Source organism: Galeopterus variegatus, unplaced genomic scaffold (assembly GCF_000696425.1).
Source record: "Galeopterus variegatus unplaced genomic scaffold, G_variegatus-3.0.2 Scaffold8861, whole genome shotgun sequence".
NCBI classification, from domain to species: domain Eukaryota; kingdom Metazoa; phylum Chordata; class Mammalia; order Dermoptera; family Cynocephalidae; genus Galeopterus; species Galeopterus variegatus.
Window position 1 is genome coordinate 52,116 of NW_007734972.1, and position 6,492 is coordinate 58,607.

The following is a 6,492-nucleotide window of genomic DNA, read 5'->3' on the forward strand; positions in this document are numbered from 1 at the left end:
GAGAAGCATGTTGACTGAAATAAGCAAAGCACGGAGGGATGGTTGCCACATATATTCACTCATATGTGGGAGCTAAGAAAGAAGAAGGAAAGAAAGACCACAGTAGTGCACTGGACTTGCAGAGGGAGAGAACATTCCGTGGGCTACAAAGTGGAGTGGGGGGGGGGAAGAGGGAGGGAGAGGGAGTTTGGGAATAACTGGGTGGGGGACACGGGGTACAAATGCTATTTGTGGTAATGGGCATGCTGCCAGCATGAATCTGGCCTTCACATCTTGGGTCCGAGGGGTGACAATAAGCTTTGTATCTCGTGAATATTCATAACCAATAAAAAAAATACAATCTGACAATTTTCCTTTAAAAGATAAGTTAATTTACATTGATTGTGATTACTGATATATTTGGATTATTCTCTCCTCCTACTTTGTGCTTTTAATTTATCTTGCTTTTTATGTTTCTTTTGCATCACACTTTCTTGCCTTGTTTTATATTGAGTTTTCTCCAAATCCTCTCTTAGTTTTGAAATTATTTCTACATCTACTCTATTTTTTTATTTTTAATGAGTACTCTAGAAATGTTAATATGCATATTTAACAAAAAGTCTGAAGTTTATCAATATCATTAGCTTTTCCTTAAAAAATATTTTATATCAATAATGCTACTTCCCACCTTTATGCTAACTTTGTTCAATCTTTAGTTCAATCTTGTTACCTTTATCCCAGCATTAGATATTGTTATTGTTTATATAAGTGATTATTTAATGTTTACCCAAAAGTTAATATTTTCTTTTTTTCACGTTTCTTTTTGTATCACACATCTTCCTTTTGGGATCATTTTCCTCCTTCTTGAGTTACATTCATTAGCTATTTCTTTAGTGATAATTCATTTTTCCTAAACTCACTGTTTTCTTTCTTGTCTGAAAATGTCATTATTTTATTCTTATTCACAAGAATTATTTTTTGCTGCATATGGAATTTCATGTTGGCTGTTTTTTCTCAGTACTATATAGATAGTATTCTACTATCCATAGTTGTTTAAATGTCAGTTTAAATTTCCATTTTTTGTTCTTTTTCTCTCTGGATACTTTAAAAATATTATTTTTGTCTTTAGTGTTTTGAAATTTCAAAGAAGTTTGGATATGGATATCTTTTTATTTATACTGCTTGAGTTCTTTTGGATTTCCTGACTTTGAGAAATGGAGTCTTTCATAAATTTTGGAAAGTTCTTTGTCATCACTTCTTTGAATATTACTTCTACTACTGTTTCCTTCTGGGACTATGATTAAATGTCCATTAAATCTTTTCACTCTATCCTGTATGTCCCTTAGAGACAAAGACAAAATATTATGAAACAGAAGCTAAGTGTAGTATTCTATAATTTCTTCAGATCTATTTTCTAGTTTATTTTCTATTGAGAGTTTTTGTGCATCATGAGTCTAGGCACAGCTTAGCTTGGTCCCCTTCTTAAGGGGGGACCAATCAGTTGTCCTGAGGTTACAATCAAGGTGGCTTGAGCTGTGGTCTCATCTCAAGGCTGAACCAGGGAAGGATCCACTTCCAAACTCACATGGTTGGAGAGTTTTTGTGCATCATGAGTCTAGGCACAGCTTAGCTTGGTCCCCTTCTTAAGGGGGGACCAATCAGTTGTCCTGAGGTTACAATCAAGGTGGCTGGAGCTGTGGTCTCATCTCAAGGCTGAACCAGGGAAGGATCCACTTCCAAACTCACATGGTTGTTGGCTGGATTCAGTCCCTTGTGGCTATAGTATTGAGGCCTCAGTTTTGTGCCAAGTGAAAGCTGGAGGGTACACTCAGTTGCTACAGGCTACCCTTAGTTCCTTGTCGTGTGGGCTTCCCAAACACTGCTGTTTTCTTCATCAAAGCTAGCAATGTAGAGAGGCTCTTTGCAAGACAGAGGTCATGGTCTTATGTAATGGAATCCCAGACGTGGCATCCCATCACCCTTGTTGTATTCTGTTGGCTTAAAGCAAGTCACAGGTCTCACCCACCCTCAAGAACAGGGTTACATGTACATCAGGAATAGGGAATCATGAAGCTTGTCCATCTTGTATATTCTTTTAGCTTATTTTATTTTTTTTACTACTATGTCTGATTTTGTAAACTTTAAAACAGGAAACAATGCATCGACCTAAGAGAGGGGTCTGGAGCCTGTTCTACTCTCTTGATTCCTTTGTCTTTGCCTGGATTCCTGTAATATTCTCCTAACTAAACTCTTACCTTTAGTCTGGCTTCCCTCTAGCCCGTCCTCCACACTGCAGTGAATATGATCTCTCAACACTGCCTACCGGAGTGTGGAGCAGCTCTGCTTATATACCTTCAGTGACTTTACACAGCCCTGGGGCTTAAGTGAAACCCCAGGTCTTGCTTTGCTTTGTCTTGGAACTTTATTTATAGCCAGCTGCAGTTCTCACTCACCCTCCTTACCCTCACTCTGTCCTTACTGGATTACTTGCAGTTCATTTTATTTCAACACAAAATAATTGAGTCTATACATCAAGGCTCTAGGAACCAGCAGTAAACTAACAGGTCAAGTACCTTCTTTATTGAAAATTAAATTCTGGTCAGGGAGACATACAAAAAACAAGTAAACTAGGAAAATAAAATAAATACACAAGTAAATAAATGAATACATATCTGTTCCTTATATCACGAAAGGTGTAGGAAGACAATGCAGAGGCTAAGGACATCAGCGTGACTGGGGGGTGTTGGCCCGTGGCTAGTTTAGACAGGTTGTTAGAGCAGGCTTCTCTGGGGAAGAGATAGCCAAGAAGAAATTGAGATGTTGGGATGGAAGCATTTATGTGAGGATTTGGGTTGCAGGCAGAGGAAAGTGCAAGTGTAAAGGCTCTGAGGCAGAATCAAGTTTGCTGTACACCTGGCAGACCTCTGTGGCTGGAACAGAGTAAGAGGAGAGCATCAAATGCATGACCAGGTAGGGAAGGAAGGGTCATTTTGGCCTTGGTTCATGTCCCCAATATTCTCTCTCTGATGCTTCAAACTTTTCCACCTGCTCCCTGCCCCGGAGGCTGATCTGTGTAGGTTGCATGGCATCAACAGGCTGCCTGGCAGGAAGTACAGAGGCACAAGCAGGAAATCTGCAGGAGCAACAAGGTGGTGGGGAATTTATTGCACTGACTCTCTGCTTGAGGGGTTGCTGTGGCATCTTTTACTCAAGGTCACAGCTCCTGTTAAGCAGCCCTCTCCCTGCAACTCTCTTTTCCAGATTTCCAATTGCTTCCTTTGATCTTTCAGAATTAGCAATGAGTGATACAGTCTCCCCTACTCACTAACCCTAGAGTAATGATCTATAAGCTGTGATTTCCCCCACATTCTGTTCATACTTTTGTAAATGGTCCTTTACCAAAATCTCCTCAAAAACCCAATTGAATATTCTTTTTCTTACAGGGGCTCTCACTGATGTGGTAAGGAGGTTGGCTTATTTTCTTGGCAGTCTCTGGAGGGTTTGAAGAGGGAAGTTGCATGATCTGAATTTATCTTAAAGCTCACTCTGCCTCCCGCATGGAGAATAGGAACTGGTGGGGTCAAGACTAAGGACAATAGTTAGGAGGGCACTGCAGGAGTTCAGGTGAGAGATGGCTACAATCTCACTGGTGTGGATCAGTGCAGATAGGGAGAAGTGGCCAGATCCAGATACATTTTGAAGGTACAGATGACAAGGCTTATATAGAGAGTATATGAAAAGGATGAGGATAAAGGACTCAAGAAGGACTCTTAAAATTTTCACCAAAGCTAAGGGGAGAAGCCTGCAGCAATTACATAAGGAGGGAAGCAGGCTTCAAGGAGAAAAAAGGAGATTTTGATTTCAGGGAAGTTAATCTTGTGATGCTTATTAGATATATAAACAGAATGTCCATTAAGAAATTATATTTAAATGGGTAGAGGAAGAGGAGGTAGGGAACAAAGTTGTAAGTGTGGGGGATATCAGAATGTAGATGGCATTTAAAGCTACGGGACTAGATGAGATTATTTAGGGAGTGGGTAGAGAAAGGGCTAACTTTTAAAAGTTGCGAAGATGAAGATAAACCACAAAAAAAGAATGAGAAGTAGCAGCCTGGTTAGGATTAAAAAACCCAAGAGACTGGATCCTGGAAGCCAAATGAAGGAAATGGTCAATATGTCCATCTATTGAGTTTGGCAAGATGGAGTTCATTGGTGACCTTGTCAATAATGATTGTGGAGTGATCAGGCAAGAGCCTGATTGGATTGAGTTCAAAGAGAACATTTCAAGGAGTTTTGATATAGATGGGAGCAAATAAATACAACATGGTCTCTGCAGGGGAATGGAGGTCAAGAGAATTTTCTTTTTAAATGGGAGATATTGTAGTATGATCCCCTCTGCCCATGTTTTTAGCTAACTCTTCTTGTCCTTTAAAATTCAAGTACTTTCTCTAGGAACTAAGTATAGGCAGGATGTAGGGAAACCAGAAGTTCTAGTAATAGCTCATTACTCCAGGGCTAGCATGTGGGGAGCCTTTATCACTCACAGGCCTGATGAGGCATTGAGGGAGTGGCTCTTGGATCTTGGGTAGGGTTTGATATCATCCTAGGTGAATCTGTGACATCATGTGTTTGTCATTCACACAGGACTAGAGTTTGTATGACCATTGCTGGGCACTCTATAGGCTACTTAGTCAATATTAGTTATTGTCCATCACAGGATGAGAGTATATCAATGCAGCCACGTGTGTGCCGCCATTCTCTTCCTTTCTCCCTCACTTCCTTTTCCTTCTATCTTCTAAGGAGGTTACTATGTTCTCCTGGCCTCCTCCTAGGCATTTCTTTGTATGAGCTGCTTTGAATAAGAGGGTAGAGGAGAAAGTTAACTGAGAAAGCCAGAGACAGCTAGATTGATTTTCATTACAAGGGCCAAGAGGTAGCATCTTTTCAGAAAAATGATCATCCAAACAAGTGGGAACAGTGAGAAGAAAGAAGAAAGCCAGGGTGGGTGAATTTTGACACATTGTTTTGAGAAGTCCTGAGATTTTCAGTTCTGAGATTTTGGGGGATCTGATATGGAAGGTTTAGGGTTGAACTCATCCAGTTTGGAATACTAAAAGCAAAATAAAGTACATAAAATTCCTAACATTTTTAATGCAATTTCCCTTTAGCACTTTAGTGAGAGACTTCAGTAGACATTTAAATTGCTTTTCAGTGCTTTTAAGATGCCAGAATAATAGTTCTATTGAATATGATGCTGTTCAGTTCAGATTTATTAGTTCTAAGTTACAAAGGAAATTCTCTGTTTACTTGCTTGTCTCTTCTGCAAAATGGTGATCTCTTCCTATTTGGTAGTCTGGATGCTTACTAGTAACTGGCACATAGTATATGTTAAGAGAGGGCTACATTCACCTGCAATTACGCAGGGCTCCAGGCTTAGAAAAGCCCCACACTTGTTTTAATGTTCTGCTGTCACCATCTTGAAATTTTCTAAATTTTTGAACAAAGGGCCCTGGATTTTTATTTGGCACTAAGCGTTGCAGATTATGTGGCCAGTTCTGCACTCAGGAATTATTTGTTGAATAACTGAAGATAGCCCATGCACAAAACAAGAAAGACTAAATATTTTTCCCATCTTTTTTTGTTCTTTAGTTACACTTCCACCTCTCTATGAAGATCCTTCTTTACATCCTGGAAGAATATTTGACCAAATATCAGTCTGCCAGAAAATAGGAGAATAGAAGAATATTAAGGAGATAAATGTCAGACAATCTGCTCAAAATAAAAATGGATTAATTTGCATATGAATATATTGCAAAAATTTTAAAAAAGTTGTCAAAGATAGAAAAAAAAGACAGCATAGAGTTATTATATAACATGCCAAGATAATATATCAACGATTAAAGTTAACACAAAGTTCTAGAGTAGAAAATATACTGCATGTCCAGGGAAATTGTTTAGAGTAGGAACAAGGCAACATTGAGTTCCTGATTATACTCTAGCAAAAGAGTTTTGGTCTTGTTAGTCAAGTATGAGAGGGGGTTGGGTCAGGGAGGCTGGATATGTGCATGAATTAAAAAAAAAATTAGAATGAACTGAACAGAAATAAATCTTCTAAATGAAAATGGGTGATGATAGTGGTGAGGTAATTTGAGTTTATTTCATTGACAAAATATTGATATTCCATATCTGTTGGAATGTAAGCTTTCATAATGAAGTCCCTCAAGGAAGAATTTTTTTTTCTGTCTTCTGGGCTGTGCTGCTGCAACATTTTTTTAAAAAAATCTATCTCTGCTACAGCTCTCTTGGCTTAGTATTCCAATTACTCTGTAATTATTTGTTGTCAGTCTGTCAACACCAAAAGATATGAGCTACTCCAGGGCACATTTTATTCCTTTTATTCTTAGCTTCTACAAGAGTGCCTGGCACAAAATAGATACTCAGTGGTGAATGTTTGCTAAACTAAGTGTAGAATAAGTATACACACACGAACACACACAAAATTATTATTATTATT